We start from the raw sequence: 19,799 nt of genomic DNA, 5'->3' as shown, positions 1-19,799 counted from the left end.
TTAGTTATGTTTTTCCTCAATTTCTTAGTGGACACTGACCTGTAACCTCCACTTCCAGCTTGGGGCTACCATCCACAATGAGCTTTTGATCAGAGAAACCTACAAGGTTTCCCAAAACAATGACAGACTTCTGTCAGAGTAATTGATGACCCACCAAAGGCCAGTGGTAAGACCCTATTGCTGAAGACTCCATACACAGCTGACACGTTAAATGGAATGACATGGCTGGAAGCCAGGAGAGAGTCAGTCCCCAGACAGTCAGTGTGTCTAGTGCCAGAAGGTGCTACATGGGAAACTGGGGGAAATGAGCAATATCTGTCCAAGCAACTCATTGTTTAATAAGACATTTTTGAACACTAACTGTTTAAAGCTTCAAAATCTATGACAGATACTATGGTCAGTTGTTCTTACATTACAAGTAGGGTCAAAATCCGAGTATTTACATCAAAGGAACATATAATGACACTTATCCCTACCTCAGGTTTTATTAAAAGGTTGACCATCTCAGTGCATAATAAAAATGATATGCTAATAACTAATAGTTTGAAACTGAAGTCAGATTCTGTGAAGAATGTTTCTCCTCACAACAGATTTTTAACTTAATCACTTTTTAGGAAACAAATACAAAAAAATGCTTTAATAAATTACCCTTTTATCACAGGCTTCAATAGAATTGATGCAATTCTTTGAATATTCCTAAATCGAAGTTGTACATTGTATATGTATCATTGTACTTTGAGTTATGCTCAGAAAAATCTCTAAGGAAAAACAAGTTTGATTAAAATTTCTGTCTTACTGCATGGCAGAGGACAAATCATTGTACATGGTTAATCAAAAACTGTATCACCTACAAAAATCATAAAAACTTAATTCAATCTCTTTTAAGCAAGATTAATTATTCACAGTTTTTAACAAGATAAGCAATTTGGGGATGTGGCATGAAGACTCCCTTGGCTAAGCTGACTGTCTCCTATGGCTTGGCGTTCTTCTTCCTAGAGAGTCTGAGCAGAAATTTTCATACCCTACTGTCACCATGTGCCTCCAACATCATGCAATCCTCCCTGAAAATGAATATTTTAAAATTCTAACAGCAGTCTTGTATCACTTTTTATTCATGAGGTTATTCATAGAACCAGTAGCACAGGATCGAGCTCTTACAATTCAGATCTCAGTGACAGGCCATCCCTGAAAGGAGTGTATGGTCAATGACTCCAGAAGCAAAGGGTCATTAGTGAGAAGTACGTCACAATATCTGGGAGAGAGTAGGATAGACTCTCTACAGGACATTATCATATTAACTGTTGTTTACTGGAGTATTTGTGAATAGTATAGTAGAATAACTCAATAGTGACATGGAAAATGAATAAATGAAATTCCCAGTGAATTATTTAAGTCTCTGAATAATTTACAAATCCACTGATACTGCTTAAAAGCAGATTTAGGCATGGAGGGGAAAAAAAAATGTCAGACAGCTCAGTAGACACTGAGGGGTAACCACAAACACATAAGATTAAATTCAGTGTATAGATGAGTGGTCAGCAAGCTTGATGAACAGAAAGAAAAGAGTTGAATTTGTAACTGGAGCCCCAGTAAAGAAAGGATCAGGTTATAACAGGAGTTTGAGTTATTATATTAATTTAAATTTTGACCTTCATTCTCTTCAGAAGTTAAATATATACACTAATCCACTCTTGCTTTCCCAAGTTAAATGCATACAATGCAGATCTGACAATCTTGAAGGGACATTCACAGAAGCTCTCTTAATGTCTCCTAAACTTTACACACACACACACACACACACACACACACACATGTTTGTGTGTATAATGTATATGTGTATATGTATAATATATATATAAATTTCTAAGAATAGCAGCATGAATACTGATGTCATTATCTCCAATACATGACTCAACTGGTCTACAAAATACCTGTCTATTATCTTGTGTTTCCCCTCTTCTCAGACCAAATATATTGCCTATGAGAGCTACAGTAAACTCTCCATATACATATAAACAGGAACTTCACTGGAAGTCTGTAGATGTACTGTGCTTGCTGTGCTTTGACTCGGTGTTCACTTCTATGAACAAATCCCTTATTCTGCTTGTTCTCAAGAATACAAAGAAATTGGACTCATGAAAATATCATATCTCTCTTTATTTCTCTCTCTCTACCTATCTATATATAAAATCTCCAAACTATAAAATGGTTAAGCTAAGTTATTAGAATTCTGTTTTAAAATATTATTTAACTAGTAGTATACTTGATTTTAATTCTTTTTGAAAGCAATTTAATTTCACAGTTTTAAGATATTTTTAATTTAAAATTCATACCTTGATAAAATATTATTCTAGTATTTTCTACAGGTTCTACAGCATATGCTACCACCTAGGGTAGATTAAAATAACAGAAAAAAAATTTGCCTCGGTCTGTAATTGAGAATTCTGAAATAAGATTCACTAGGCTAACATTAGGGTGTGTTCAGAGCCATCCTGTTCTCATAGAATCAGGAGGTGAACTTTCCTTATTTCCTTCAACTTCTGATTCTTGCAGGAAATGTTTTGGTCACTGGCCCCATCATTCAAATACAGATATCTCTTTCAATCCTACTCTGCTTGGTGGTAATATTCTGTTCTCTGAGTTTCTGAGGACTCCCTTTAATAAACACACACATATTTCTATTTATGAATCAAACAGATATCCAGAATAATCATACAATCTGAAGGTGCTTAGCTAATCACATCTGTTGGGAGTATTTTAAGAAATGGCAATAAATATGAAATGATTAATTATATCATATATCTGAATATATATATATTATTAAATATATTATTATAGTCCATAGATTAAAACATACAGATTTTCTGTTCTGCTACTCCATTTAAATGGAAGTGCTACATTATGACCTTCAAAACTTTTTAAGAAACAAATACACTGCTCATTTCATTAAAACTTAACACCCATCTTTGCTTCTGCTGAAACCTAAACATACAATGTCAGAAATATAGACAGACACATTTGTGCCTTTATACAATGCCAGGAATGACTGAGAAACAATAAATTCACAAGCCAATTTTAGTTGTGTTGGCAGTAACTTGCCAAGTGGTACCACTTTCTCCTTGTAGCTGGCTGATGGCAGCTCGTCGTATTAACTCTCAGATCACACATCGCCTGCCATATCGGAAACATATCGATATGCGGGTTTATATGTAGGTTACTGTGTGCGCCAGGAGACTTACAGGGAGTTTTTAAAACAGTCCTAACTGGAGACATGGAGAAGGCTGATAGTGAGGCAAAGAAAGCTTCTGCAGGAGGAAGGTAACAGACGTAGCTGGAAGTCAGCTCTAGGCACTTCTGTGAGCCCAAGCAAGACTCCAGCCTAACATTGGGATAGATGCTGGATTCAGGAGCTTGTAGACTCAAGGAGGAAGACTCAGTCCTGATGGACTAATGGGCAGGTGAAGAGATACACAGATCTGAATGGACAGAAGGGTGTGTGGATGGTCACCAGTCCATGTAGGCAGTATCCACAGTGAAGCACCAGCTGAGCTGAAGCCCCTGGGGTGTTGGGATCATTGAGCTCTCAGGCTGGATTTCTTTACATGATTTCAGGATGGCTATGTGCTCCTACAGTTCCAATTTGGTTTGACGAATTTACAAAATGGTATCCTTTTTACTTTTAGAAATACATTATTTATCAATATGTGCCTCATTGGTGACACCAGGTCAATGGTGTATTTCATGTGAATACCATAGAAGAGATCCCTACTATCTGTTTTCTCTCAACATGGAGTCCAAAGACACTTGTTAAATGGAATCTTTCAGGGTGTTACAATGTGAAAATGTACCGTTGTTCACAATAAAGAGCAACATAGAGTAAGGTACCACATGGTCTGTACACATGCAGTCCATTAAAGTTTTTCCAGCATGTTTGCAATAATTTTGATTATTTATTGAGGCCTATAAGCATACAAATATTCCACCTAAAGCCTAGTTCAGCACTAAGCTGGGTTGGAATTGTTAGTAGAAGGTATTTGTTATTAAATTTATCCCATAATGTAACAAGAATGAAAAATATTAAAACAATAACAAATTATAATATATGGACCCAAATAAAAGAATAACTGAATGTGTACTACCTATAAATTCCAACACAGAAGGTGTTAGGTCACAACATTGTTCCTTCAAGTAGTAGTTGCTGATGTTTCAGAGGCAAATAAATACACTGTCTTAGAGGAAGACATGGAGGAAGAGAGGGAAGAGAGAGAGAGAGAGAGAGAGAGAGAGAGAGAGAGAGAGAGAGAGAGAGAGAGAGAATTATCCAGTGTTTTCCTTAGCCCCTAAGGTTGTGATCTGAGTCTCATTTTCCTTGCTGCAAAGCCTTACCTATGGTTAAAATAGCCTCCTTATTGTTCACAAACGTAAGAATTTTACTTTGGCCTTTGATCTTCATTGTTGAACACCTTAGAATCTGCCCCTCTGGGAGTGGCCACTATTAATAAAGGATATTCCACCTACAGTCTAGTTCAGAGCCAAGCTGGGTTGGAATCGTTTGTAGGAGTTATTTGTTATTAAATTTATCCCACAATATAACAAGAATGAACAAAACATAGGTCTTTGTACCATGGTGTAATGAAAGGCCTTTCGAAAATGTAATGGCTCATAATAACATCTTATCTGTGGATCAGCAACCTTGCTTGGGCCCAGGTTGCAGTTCTTGGGCTGGTTTCCTGTAGCTATTTATTCAGTTTCAATCAACAAACTGAAATGTGGTAGAAGGTCTTTATGACCACACTTATCATACTCTGATTTTGTCACTGGCAAACATGTTTACAGAGAGGAAAATACATGTCTTTGCTGGGTGGATAGGTACAAACACAGCAAAAGAATAGGACGTATCAACCAATCACATTTCAACCCTCTTTTTATATTGAAATTTCCAAGTCTTACCAAAATGATGTCACATGACAAATCCCATAAGCTATTATATAGGGATGCATGCATGGCTTGTCATTATCTTGGTTTTCTTCCACATTCTAAAATTTGTGACACCTCATGCAATGCCAATAAATGCTTATTTAATTACTTATCAGAAACATGAAAAACTTATTTATCAACAGAAATAATTTTCTGCCCTAGGAAACACACAGTAAAACAGTGTGTAGATTTCATACTTGAAACTTTATTATTTGCCTTAAACTCAACAGCAGCTTCAACTCATATTTTTAAAAAATTCAAATTGTCACTGATCAACATAAAACATTTTCAACAATAACATTACTCATATACAAGAATGTCTCAGAAAAAATAATAGACAGACAGATTAAGAGAAATTGCTTAAGGATGATAGACAATGTGTAAGCGGATGGGAGTTTTGAATTGGGGTACTTTAGTGTAACCTACTCTTTTATGTGTTGACCAACTATATTCTTTTAAGCTATTATTGAAAGGAAAGATCTAAAAATTCAGTTCCTACCAAATATATTAAGTGGAAGACTAGCCAACAATAGATGTATAATTTTAAAAATAATACAAGCTAAACATTAAATCAAAAGTATGATACCAATTAATTAATCAAATGCCTAATTCATAAATAATGTTAATACTGCCTGAGGATTTCACAGTGCTTTGAGTATATTCTAAGGCCATTCATTATGCACTGAGAGAAACATAGAATTGATATTCTCATAAGACTATGATGTCATTTATTATTGTTGCTTATTAAATTAGAAGAGTGGCAATTCTATCCACATGTATACCAAATTTATGCACATATATCATAAATTATGTACTATCTATTGTATACACTGGTATATATATATGAATTTCATTTTATGAGGATAATTTTTGAAATGTCTCTACTATGTAGCATGATTTTTAGATATGATAGGTTATCAAGATTTTATGCCTAATGAGTAAATGAGTTTTAAATAATTAAACATTAGAGATCTCAGCTCATTTTGAAACTTGAGCTGAATATAATGCATTGAATTAAATATAATTTCACACTTTTATAAGAAGGACTTTCTGACAGCTGGAATATTCATGTTCTTACTTTTTAAATATTTCTTTTTCTTTATTTGAAAACACAGAGACATAGATATATAGAGAGAGATAGAGAGAATTGGCATGATAAGACCTCTTTCACTGAAAATGAACTCTAAGTGCATGTGCCACTTTGTTTATCTAGCTTTACGTGGGTATTGGGAAATTGACCTTGGGTTATTGAGTTTTGCATGCAAGAGCCTTAACCACTAAGCAATCTCTCTAGCTCAAGTTTTTTTTTTTTTTAATGCAACTATTAAGGAAAATGTCTAGTTGCTTACCCGAAGTAACCACTGCATATAAGTTCAAGAAAAGAAACATTTTTTAAATGTTCTAATAACTTTGAGTCAGTAATCATAATGTTTTGTGTCTAACGTATTGAACTAAAGGAGATTAAGTTGCATTGTGTTTTGATGCCTAATATTCTGCTTTGGGATAACGTAAAGAACAAAATCTTAGATATGTATTAGTTATGGATTCGGGAGTTGTAACTTTATAAGATTTTCGTAGATCTAAAAATTTTCCGTGTTGAGATGTCTTTCATGGTTCCTTGTCCTCCTGTCTTTGATACTAGTTTCTCCCATTAGTTCCTCTTACTCACCTGGATATTTTCCTTTCTACTTTTTTGTCCATAATCTTGCTTATTTAAATCAAAGAACCATGAAGACAAAATATATGGCATGTTATATCTTATTTTTAGTCCCTTTATAGATACTATAATTCAAATGCTTTATAATTTATCTGGTATTGCATATTTAAATATGTGAAATTGTAGGGTTTTTTTTTTTCAAATATAGCATTGCTTTGAATGATATAAATTAGATAGGTAATTCATGTTTTTTTTTCTTTAAAAAATGATAACAGCAGTGGAGGAACTAAGGTAATAAAAGTATGCTTAGAGACAATGCTTGAATATCAGGAGAAACTGATATTCCACAAGTGTATTAGTTTTTAGAAAAACAGCCATGAGAAAAAGTATTTTATAATAAAATATTTTCAGGGGCTAGAGAAATGGCTTAGTGGTTAAGTGCTTGCCTGTGAAGCCTAAGGACCACGGTTTGAGGCTAGATTCCCCAGGACCCATGTTAGCCAGATGCACAACAGGGCACAGGCATCTGGTGTTCATTGGCAGTGGCTGGAGGCCCTGATGTGCCTGCCTCTCTTTCTCTCTCTCTCTCTCTCTCTCTCTCTCTCTCTCTCTCTCTCTCTCTCTCTTTCTCTCTCTCTCCCCCTCTTTCTCTGTCTGTTGGTCTCAAATAAATAAATAAAAATAATCCAAAAATCAAACAAAAAATTTTAAATTCTACTTAGATTTCAACACTTATAAGCTATTTTTAAATACAGTCTCTCATTCAATCATCTTAATGTAATACTGTAACAATAAATCTTCCAAAAATCTGTGTAAATCTTATATCGAAGACAAGAGACCAGGGAAGGACAAGTGAAACACTAGAAAAAGGAGATTGCATAATAACCTTATTACATTAGAAGCTTGATTTATTTTTTCAGAGATACAGAGATGAAAGGTTGTGTATGGATTTGAAATGAATCCAAAAGATAATTTTTGCACTACTTCTGTATAGAATGAAAAATGAGCCAGGCTCAATATACGTAAGAGATTATGAAGCTTAGCTATGTCAAGAGGAGACATAGAAATGATACTGGAAGAGCTTAATCACCAAAGGAAGACCAACAAGAGTTCATATCAGAGTTCTCAAAATTATTAGCTTTGAGACCATGGGAAAATATATAACTTTTAGGTCTCACAGTTTTCACTTCTGAAAAAGATGTTTCAAATCAGATAACTAAGAAATTTATGAAAATAAATTATTTTATGCTTTGTGACATATCATAAAATCATATGGCTTATGTTAGACTTCTATTGACCACCGAGAATATTTCAAAACTTACATTTATTTCATACAAATCAACAAATGTAGCAGTAAATGAGCCTCTTGGCTTTTGTGTAGAAATACTTCATTGTAAAGCATAAACAATGGATAATTTGTTGCTTTTATATTTACCAGTTTTACTCCTTTCCTAACAATTGTCACTTAAAACTGTTATGACTGTAGGGATATATTTAATGAAGTGAGGAATTATGTATTAATTATCAAATAAAAATATTTTATTGAGCTTTATGTAGAAGAAATAAATTATATTAACTCATATGGCTATTAGTAACCTTTCATGATATTGGCAAATGTTCATTAATATTTTCTTCTAAACTATATTATGAACCTATATTTTGAGTCAGATTCATGTTTAAATATTTTTGATTATGTATTATGTGATTGCTTCTTTATGAAATTTCCTTAAGATCTGTAAACAAATCATGTTCCTTGAATGTTTACATGAGAAAATTTCTAAGAGAAAGAAATGATTTCAACCAAGAAAAGGTCTTGCAGCAAGACCTTTATGAGAACAACAGCTTTAGGCATTCTTGCAATTTGCTTTTTAAATGTGACTTTATCATATCTAGCCACACACAGACACAAAATTTGATGTGAATCTTAAGGATGCTTATTTCAGCTTTGATGCTTTTCTAATTCTACAGCTAATATATTAATATGCTGGGAACCTGATATTTTTTTTTACTATTTTATCTTTCATGTGACCTTTTCACTTTTTCAAGAATTTTTCAAGTATTTGATATTAAATTCTCATTATAAGCCTCAATGAGTCTGCTCTAGAATGGGCTCTCCTCACTCTGTGTCTATCACCTTAATAATATGTTAAGGAACCATAACCCTCACAAGATCTCCCCAAGTGATAACTTACCACATTATGTGGATGCCATTATACAAAGATATACATATAATTTATAAAACACTTCACCTTGTTACCTTTCATAACACATATAATGAATGCTTACTTTTTGGAGTCTGCTCAACTACTTTTCATTATGGTATAATGTTTAATGAAGTTAAAATTTGATTCCTTGGTTTCATAATGTATTATCAGTGTATACATGAGAGTATGTTATGTATGTGACTGTGAGTGTGGTCACACATGTGCCATGGCTTGTACGTGAAACTCAGAGGAGAAGGCAGGTGTCACTCTTTGTCAAACCCATTGCCTGAGGCAGGGCCACTAGGGCTCCCCGCTCCATTTTCCAGGTGAGCTATTCCCCTGTGCTTCCACGGGGCTCTCCTTTCCTCACATGACATCTGGCCACAGGCATGCAAACACAGCAAATTCTCACACTGCAGCATGCTGTTTTATGTGGGTCCTTGGGATTCTCACTCAGGTACTTATGCTTGCTGAGCAAGTGGTTTATCCACCAGACAATTGTGCTCCTCTAACTGTACTTTTTAAAAAATATTTTATTTATTTATTTAAAGAGGCAGATAGAGAGAATGGGAATGCCAGGGCCCCAACCACTGCAAACAAACTCCAGACACATGTGTACCCTTGTGCATCTGGCTTACTTGGGTCACGGGGAATCAAACCAGTGTCCTTAGGCTTCATAGGCCTTAACTAGTAAGCCATTTCCCCAGCCCATAACTGTACATTTTTAAATAGATTAAATGAAAACAAAATATGATAGACTACACTACCATTAAATGAATATTTTTCATTCAATTGTGAACAATTATTGAAAGAAAGTGAAAGTTTTTTGAAAACAATAAAAGTTGAATGATAAAAATAAAACTACAACATGTGTGAGGTTTAAAGAAATGAGAGAGGCTTAATGACACACTGACATTTGGTCAGAAGGTTAAAGAAGTCTCTCCTCCCACCCACTTTCTGAGTGCATAGAGGGATTTTAATATAATCCCCACAATGCACAACACACAATCCCCATGGGGATAAACAGCATCCCCATTGAGGAGTCTTCCTTTGTAAGGGGGAACAGAGATGTGGATAAGGATGATATCAACAAGATTAAATACTATGTTCATAACTAATTTAAAAAAAAGCAATTTTGAATATAAAAAGAAAGGCACCATGAACATTACACACACACACACACACGCGTGCGCGCGCGCAATTTCTTTGTGATGAGATGTTTTTCAGATTTGGAACCTTTCTGATTTTGAAGGGCTTGCATGTGTGTGTTGAGAAACATGGGGAATGGATGAAAATATAACATGAAATTCACCCATGTTTTCTCCCCGGCCCTGACTCTTTTGCATAGTCCTGTGAAGAATGTGAACCGTGTGTCTGCATTCTGATGGCAACCAGTCACGTGCACTGTTCCCAGACTTAGTACCCTGGAAGCCACCAGGGCTTCAGGTTTGGCCATTTTAGATTTTTAGACTATTGTATTAGGATTTCGATGTTAGCTTTTAAAGTTGCACACAAAACTGGTTTAAAGACCATGAGAGGTAAAAGCAAGCAAGCAAGAAAGAAAGAAAGAGGGAAAGAAAGAAAGAATGAAAGGAAGGAAGGAAGGAAGGAAGGAAGGAAGGAAGGAAGGAAGGAAGGAAGGAAGGAAGGAAGGAAGGGAGGAAGGGGGAAAGAAAGACACAAAATGAGAAAGAAAACAGTGGCAGGTGTTTGAATTTCAAATAAATCAGACTGCATAACACGTTTCAAGTAATAAAAAGTGGTGTTCAAATATAAGAAAAGTGTCAAATCACCAAGGTCTTCCTACCTATGAACATGAGCCAAAATTGTCAAAAATCAAATGAGAAAAAGAGCCATCCACTAATGGAATAGGGGCGTCTATTTCAGTAAATGACATATCAAATAAGCAGATAATGAGTGATGATGTGATGACATGAAGGCTCTAGTATTCTGTTTTCTGGTGACATCTATGGAGAACCACATCCAGACACAGCAACATGCACATCCTTTGCAAACTGGCATGGAGCAGTTTCCCGAATGAACATTCAGAATTACAAATTCACCTTTATCACAGAAATTATGTAAAATATGCTAATGATTTCCAATGGAATTACAAACAGAAATCAATAGACAAAAAATGGAACCATGATTAAATGTTGACAAAATTAATAATGTTTTACAAAGGATATATAGGTTAAGAATGTTTCCATAGAAATGAAATTTATATTGTGAACTAAATAAATGAAAAAGTTAGGCTTTTAAAGCCTTAGTGATAAAATTAAAATATTATGTAGAATAGAGGAAGGTTGTGAAATTAATACACACATTGAAACTGAGAAAAAAAGGATCTAATAACCTAAAGTTATGACTTAGGATATTATAGAAAAAGGATGATATAAATCTCAAACTATCAAGGGAAATAAACAATAAAATTAACAACAAAAATAAATGAACCCCAAAAATCAATAATTGAAACAGATAAAAAGAATAAAGAGGTGTCATGGTTTACTGAAAAGACAAACAAATTTGAAATGAAGAAACTTTAGCCGGGAATGTAACTGAGCTGATAGAAAGTCACTGTGGCCAAAATGAGTGAAAGAAGCACCACTTTATCCTGAAGGATAATCAGAGATAAGAAACCCTCTTGTGAGCAACCCTATGTCTGTACAATGGATACTTTAGATCACGTTTTCAACTCAAATCAAAGCATACAAAAATCACTCTAAGTGAAATAGATTGCTATATACTAATGTGCTAAAATCTGTAATTTAAAGTCCCAAACAAGTACACAACCAAGTGATTATAGCAGCTGGGACTTGTACCAAACCCTTAAGCAAGGATGAATGTTATTCTGACATAATTTGTTTCTAGAACACAAAAAGACATGGAGTTCTGGGTAATTAAGGATTGCTCAACCAGATTAAGTTCGATTAAAAAGTCAACATTTATTGCTATAGTGTCAAACCAAAAATCACCAATATTCTTTCTAAAAACAGAATGATTCTCAACATATCAGGTCTTAGATAGATTGATGACACATATGTGATTAATTTTAGGTTCAAGGTTGTTACACCATTCAAGAATGAGTTAATTTAATATAAAATACTGTTTTGTTAATAGTAGAAGTGAGTAGTCATTCTCAATTTGATTTTAAATTTTAAAAGATTTGTCTAACATATGTAGTCAGGATTCAAAACCATGTTTAAATTTAGGAATGTGGCAAGGATTTCTGCTATCACGACTGCTACTCAGGGAAATTGAGCAAGTCTTACTGTCTTACTAGTAAATAAAACAATACAGAGATTATAAAAGAAGAAATAAAATTATCCTATTTATCTGTGTCATAAGTTTTGACATATAAAAATCCATATTACCTATGAAATAGCCCCTGAATTAATTCAAAAATATGTAGCAATATTACCCAATGCAAGGAGAAATAAGATATGCGAATTACTTTCCTAAATATAAACAATTAGGATTTTAAAAGACCATTTATAATATATACCTTCTAATATCTGGAATTAATCTAATAAATTATGAATGAAACATTTACACAGGACAATAAATAATATTTTTTAAACCAAAGAACATAAACAAATAATGAGAGTTTGTCTAAGTCGGTGGAGTAGATGATTTGATGTTTCTTGCAGTATTAATTCTCCCCAACTAGAATTATAGTTTTAATGAAATTCATGTAGCAATGCTTTTTGGATATCTGTAAATAGGTCATGTAGTAAAGTAAAGTCTAGAATAATCTAAACTATTGAAGAGCAAAGTCAAAATACAATCTCTGATTTCAAGGTGTATATATTGACTGTGATCTACATGATGTGGCTAACAAGGAAACACTGAGATAAAGAAATGTAAATTGTCCTGAACTATAAACACACACATATAGTCAGCTGATCCTTGAGTGCAGTAGGAAGACAATTGGAGAAAGAATTAATTTTTTTTTCAACAAAGTATGTCTCATTGGATAACCACATGAATAAAAACTACCTAACATGCCCATGTACTTTACATAAATGTTGGCAAATTTGTAGTTTCCGTTTCAGGAAAAGAATAATGTATTTGAAGGACAGGTGTTTATTTTTACTTTGAAAGACAAGTGCTTATTTTTAACCAGTAAAATTATTCTACTTTGAGTATAATAACTTGTTAATAACACTACACATTTGTCAATAATCTAGGAAACATGAATGTAATTGTACAAAGTCAGAAACATTTTAAAAACTTAAGTATCCTAAGATTTAATGATGAATATGGCAAAAGGAATGCCCCTATTCAATGAATGAATGGGTGAAAGTGTGACTAAGGACCAATGAAAATAGTGGAGTCTATATCAAAGTCAATTGACATGAGTGATAACAACTCTTAAATATGTGCGTATATGCTGGAAGTGAGCAATGCCTTCATGGTGTGGCAGATGGTGCGAGGTAGGCGCCCCGCTGTGGAGGGAATGTTGTACTTGCTAGACATGGGCATACCCATTGCCTTGCTCTGTCAAGAGAGCAGACCGAAAAGCTCAACAGCCTGAAGCCAAAGTATCATCTAGAACTTTACATGTTATGAAAGTTCCCAGTGAAAGGAAATCGGGACTCTGAAGAAATTTCAGGATCCAGAACCAGAATAAAATATACATGAAGCAAAATTCAGTGGCATATAGTAAAACTGTGTTCAAAATACCCAGAAAACCAAAGCCTTAAAAACAGTAACAAAGATATCCACAGAAGAACATTGTAATGATGGGAAACATAAATTGGTTAGGCAGTTAGGGTAACAGAACCCCCAAAGTGATTTTGTTTTTCCTTGACTAAAAGGAGGAAATGTACAAATGTAATTACAGAAGCATAGATGTTACACCCTCCAGGAAAAATTTATAGATTAAACTTGGACCCTTCCAAGATTACATAAACTCTGATCCATGCCTAATATTATTGGAAAAACTTTAGAATAATTTGTAAAACAGTCCTCCTCACATAACCACGTCCAATAAAAAAAATATATATATATATGGGCTTCAAAGGGGGCTTCTCAAATCCTCTTTTGCCTTTGCTTAAAACTTCTGCTTCCTTTTCTCATGGGGCTTATAAACATCTTTTTGCCACTCTGCAAAATAATAAAATATTTATGAACCTTATCCTCTGGTCCATGGAATTCATTCTTTAAATTCATAGAACAAGGATCCAGGAACACCTCAAATTACTGATGCATTGGCCTACAAGGAAATCAAAATTGCTGTATCAATAATAGCTCTATAAATAAAGTTGCAGTATCATTCAAAGTGACACACACACACACACACACACACACACACACACATATATGATTCCATAAATATATGATCAAATAAATAAATGAAAGGACTAAATAACTCTTTCAGGAAGAAAACCACAACTCAGCTTCCTAATTATGGATCATACAAAATTATTACCTTGCAAGGACAAGAGTAAAGGGTTAGATAGAAAGTTATAATTTATGAATTCAGAGGCAGAAAACGTACCTCAGGAAAATAATAAAGAAGGTTATATCCACAGTGGACTGTAACATGGATATATTCCCTCTGGCAATGTGTGTAGCATCTATGGCACTTTCCATATGTGGTGGTTTTGCTCCCCTAAGCATATGAAGGAAGATGAAAACAAACAATTAATGGGCATGCTCTAAACAAGCAGATCTTTTATCCCTTGAACTGTCAAGAATATTGAAAAAAGACCAAGAAATCATTACACATGTGAGAAAACTGGAGCAACTTCATTACCAATAATTCATAGAGTATCAAATGGGGATAGAATCTTGAAAAAGCAAAAATGTACTGGGCACAAGTGAGGAAAGTCAGAATAAAACATAATTTTAATCACAATATATTGGCATTAATACTTTAATTGTACACAATAGTCCATAATAATGTTGCAGGGGAAACTGGGTGTGGGGTGTGTACTTGGGAGTTTCCTCTATCACCTTAGTTATTTACATTCATTATTTCAATAGTAGATGGAATAAAACAGTCAAACATAAGTCTAGAAATGAAGAAGAGTATCTTCACTTTCCTGATGGAAACAGAATTGTCGCATATAGCAAGAGAGAGAGAGGAGTTCAAGCATCAGTAATGACAGAAGTACTAAGTTCAGAAAGAGGGCCAATGCAAATGTAGTTGTAATGAATTTCACGTCACCAAACTGTCAGGTATAGGTATTAAGATTGACTATCTGATAAATGTGGTAAGGAACTTACATAAAACATATGTACCTATGAATTTAAAGATTCTCTGAATACTATTGATAGAGTTGAAATTTGTTGTTCTAGGGAGAGATCTGTAAGGATTGATGGTATATTAAAGACATCAAAACAGAATAATAGCTTCATGGTATTATTGATACTGGTTTTGTAGATATAAAGCCTCAGAGATTAAAGAAAAATGAGTAAACCTTGAGGTGGAAGAAGAACTTAGAAGAGGAGACACAATAGTGTGTTTAACTCTACAGAAATCCCAGTTAGATGAAGGTATGGAGAACCAGTCTTCAGTTACTAAGTCACTAGTAAACTGAAAAGCAGATTGACTTCAGGTGGTGAGGGAGTAATGTGTGTATGGAAGAAGACTGCAGTGCCTTATGCATTGTAGGGAAAAAAAGAAAGAAAAAAAAAAAGCATAGGGTGTGTGTTAGCAAACTCTGTGAGAATCCTGTATCTGCCACTCCCCAACTATATCTGAGTAGCGATAGATACACTTTATTCTAAAACTAAGCCAAATTGACTCTCGTGAGATGTAAAGATAGCCATATTTGTTTCATCAAAGTGTTGTGAACATTAAATGTTAATAAGAAGCCAGGTGTGGTGGCACACACCTTTAATCCCAGCACTCAGGAGGCTGAAGTAGGAGGATTGCTGTGAGTTCAAGGCCACCCTGAGACTACATAGTGAATTCCAGGTCAGTCTGACCTAGAGTGAGACCCTACCAAGAAAAACAAAAATGAAAAAAAAAAAAAAGCTTCTAAGATAATTGTGCTAGTTTCCTCCATGATTGGGAGTCATCACTTTAAAAATTGATATCAAAAGTTGAGAAAAAAAAACTATGATCTTAGTAATTGTTCAGTGATAATTTGTTGGGATTTTTAACTGCAACAAGAATACTCAGTGGATTATTGATTGAGACAAAAAACAAAATAGTAAATTAGATTTGAATATTGGATATTCAAGTGACAATGATTTCTTGGGGCTAGAGGAATGACTGAGTGGTTAAAGTACTTGCCTGCAAAGCCAAAGGACCCAGGTTATATTCCACAGGACCCACATAAACCAGATGAACAAGATGGCACATGTGTCTGAAATTTATTTTCAGTGGCTGGAGGCCTTAGTGTGCCCATTCTCTCACATAAATAAAATAAATTAAAACAAAAATAGAAACTAATGCCTCAGTTATAACAGTACACAGAGAAGTTTAAAATAATGGAATCTAGACATAAGTGGGTTGAAAAGTTTGCAAATGTTGCAACCAGTGTTGTATTTATATGACTAATGTGAAGCTAAAAAGAGGAGCAAGGTGATAGTCTCAAGTGTCTGGAATGACGATAGCATAGAGATGGATATTTACAATTGATTTTTTCTTTAATATGAAAAGTTAGTCTTTCTTGAAACGTTGGCTCTTTGGAAGATATTGACATCAGCATCAAAAGGATTTAGGTTATTTTTCTTTTTATTATTATTTATTTATTTATTTGAGAGTGACAGACAGAGAAAGAGGCATATAGAGAGAGAGAGGGAATGAGCGTGTCAGGACCTCCAGCCACTGCAAATGAAATCCAGACGTGTGTGCCCCCTTGTGCATCTGCTAACGTGGGTCCTAGAGAATCAAGCCTCGAACCGGGGTCCTTAGGCTTCACAGGCAAGTGCTTAATCACTAAGCCATCTCTCCAGCCCTAGGTTATTTTTTCTTGATAAAATAGGTTGATGTATTGTAGTCTGGATCAGAATACCAAGAAATTCCTGTCAACTCCATTTGTAAATTACATATATAGATGAATTTGAAAAAAAAAAAAAATCATGAACACAGTCCCAGAATGGAAACTGAAATTAGGTTTATTTCATTATTTGAAATCAGTAGTTTTATCCCCTGTTAGTTTATTAATTATTTCTCAGTTTTACACAAGTTGTTTGGGTGCTCTTACATCCTATTTCTTTATTTTTGAAGTGAAGCAAAACAAACATTTATAAACATAAATTTCTTGTAATGTTTAAGGAATAAGAAATTTAGAGATTTAGACTGACTTGTAGAAAAACTCATGAAATTTTGAATTTTGAACTTCAATAAAGAAAACAAGAGGCATTTCAGAAGACAACCTGAAATCAGTAGCTATCATGTAATTCTTCATGTATGTATACATGCGCTCATAAATGCTCAAACACAGTGTGTGCAATACAGTTGCTTTACAATGATAAATGTGAAGAAAAAATATTCAGGGCATGTTTCTATATATTTTCAAATATCTGTAGGTACTGTCTATGTTGAGGAAAATGTGATGATAATTACCTAAAATATAAGGAAATATTATAAATCATGTATTTATGCTATTTTTTATTTAGTATATATTGTGTGTGCTGTGCCTTTTTATTTATCCATCAAGCAGTATTTTTCATAGTCCATTAGCATTCAGATATTTGAGGTGTGTGCTGCAAGGTCATGGTTCAGTGATGGGTAAAACTGGGCAGAGAATCAGGCACAGGAGAAGCTGGATTGCATTTTGGGTGTGGCAGGGAGTAAATCTTCTCCATGGCAATAAAATGTGTCAGCATCTGGCCATGACAACCATGGTAAAGATCTAGAATGAAATAGATGAAAATTAATATGTTAAAATTAAAGTTTATAAAAATAGTAGTCTGTAAGGCCTTTCCCTGTGTGGTCTTTGAAGGACCCAATTGAGAAGCGGGGGGGGGGGGGGGGGCAGCTAAATTAACTTCATCAGAATCTCAAGAGAAACTAATCTAAAAGTAAGATCAGGATACCAAAATCCAGGTCATCCAGCATGGGTATTTCGGGAGGTCACTCTCCCCAAGCTCTGTCTGGGTGACTTAGTGAGCATAGGGCTCTGCCCCCTGAGGCACACTCCCTTTGCACAATGTGAATCACATCCCCACCATATACTCCTCATCATTAAAAATAAAGGGAATGAAATTTTGACAAAATTTTAAAGTAACTCGCATATCTCTTCTAAACTTTTTCTTCTATTCATCTATTTTTCTTACTTTGCTAAAGATCGGTATTACAGTTAATTTAAGATTTATTTCTCTTTTTTCCTATGCACATCTCTCCCTTTGGATTTCATGGAAGAGGTTTCACATATGTTCATAAATAAAAGTTGTCTGGTTTTGCTGTGGTGGAAATGGTTAGTATAACACACAATCAATCCCACCCATATTTCAAAAGGTTTGCCATTTGCACTGAGTTTTAACATTCTTCATGTTTCTAAAATTTATGTAATCTGTAGTTAAATATTTGAAGGACTTCATATAACTGTATCTAGCACTTAAGAGTAAGGAAATTTCAAAGGGAACATATGCAGTACTAAGTAGAATGTATAAATTTGATGACAAAGAAATCAAGGAAGTGGTCACAAGAGAATTTTTTGTGTGAGAGATAGAATTTGGTACAAAAGCTAGTGGGAATTATTTCTAGCATATCAATAACACTGTTTCACATTTGTATGTTAATTTGACATTATGTTGAATAGCATTAAAAGTATTACTTTTAAATTAGATAGGTGATATCTTGCATATATGTACATACATAGCTCTGTAAACATGCATGCCATTAGACAATTATGTATTAATTATTGTTAGCAAAACTACTCACATCAATTTTGAACATTTTTTAATATTAATGCTGACTAAAGTCCAATTATGCTATTTTTATAAATATAAAAGAGTCCAATGGCATTACATTTATTGAAATATAAGGCTAGTCTTTGCTCTAACTAGAAATGTTTCTGGTTTTTTGTTTTTGTTTTTGTTTTATGAGGTACGGTCTCACTCTACCCCAGGCTGACCTGAAATTCACTATGTAGTCTCAGGCTGGCCTTGAACTCATAGTGGTCCTCATACCTCTGCTTCCCAAGAGCTGGGATTAAAGGTGTGCACCACCATGCCAGGAAAGAAGGGTTTCTTAATATCTCAAAATATGAGTACCAAAACAACTCATTGATCAATTCTATTCTAATTTTACAGTTTCTTATTGTGCTTATATTTAGTTCTAGGTTTTATTTTTATTTACTTTTTATTGTTTTTTTTATAAATCAAATACTATTTTTTTTAAAAAAATGCTTTATTATCTGCAGCATTATATGGGCTGAATTTACATGCTAAAATGCTAACTCAAAATACTGCAGAATTTGTCTGGTTTTGGAGATACGGTTTTACAGAGGTATTGAAGTATAAAGGGGTCATATGGCTATGTCCTGATCTAATATGAGTAGTCTCCTCATGAAAAGAGAAATGAGTAACCACAAAGAGAAAAGTATGGAAATGGCATAAAATGAAGATGGTCTTCTACAAGAATAGGCCTTTAGAAAACAGCTAACCATTCAAAACTCTGGGGAAATATATTTCTCTTGTCTAAGTCACTCAGCCTCTGACATTTTCTTTTGATAGCCACAGGAAACCAATATAGTGGTGTTGAAAACTATACAAAATATGCATTTTAAACTATTGGTATGATGAAAACTAATAGTTACACATTTCATATATTTACTTGTCATCTTAGAGATGTGCTATGAAATGACCTTACATTCATGTCACCATGACTCCTGTTTAATGACTGTATGGACAAGTAATTACATTCCCTGGTGAAATGCAATAAATTCTAAAATGAATCAATTTTCTTCAGAAATTATCTTGAATAGTAACTTTCTTCCATAGGATGTTCTTCATGCTACAATGTGTCATGTTGCTTGGGAAAGCATAGAAGATGC

The sequence above is a fragment of the Jaculus jaculus genome, chromosome 13 (assembly GCF_020740685.1).
Source record: "Jaculus jaculus isolate mJacJac1 chromosome 13, mJacJac1.mat.Y.cur, whole genome shotgun sequence".
Classification (NCBI taxonomy): domain Eukaryota; kingdom Metazoa; phylum Chordata; class Mammalia; order Rodentia; family Dipodidae; genus Jaculus; species Jaculus jaculus.
This window is presented reverse-complemented; position numbering follows the sequence as displayed.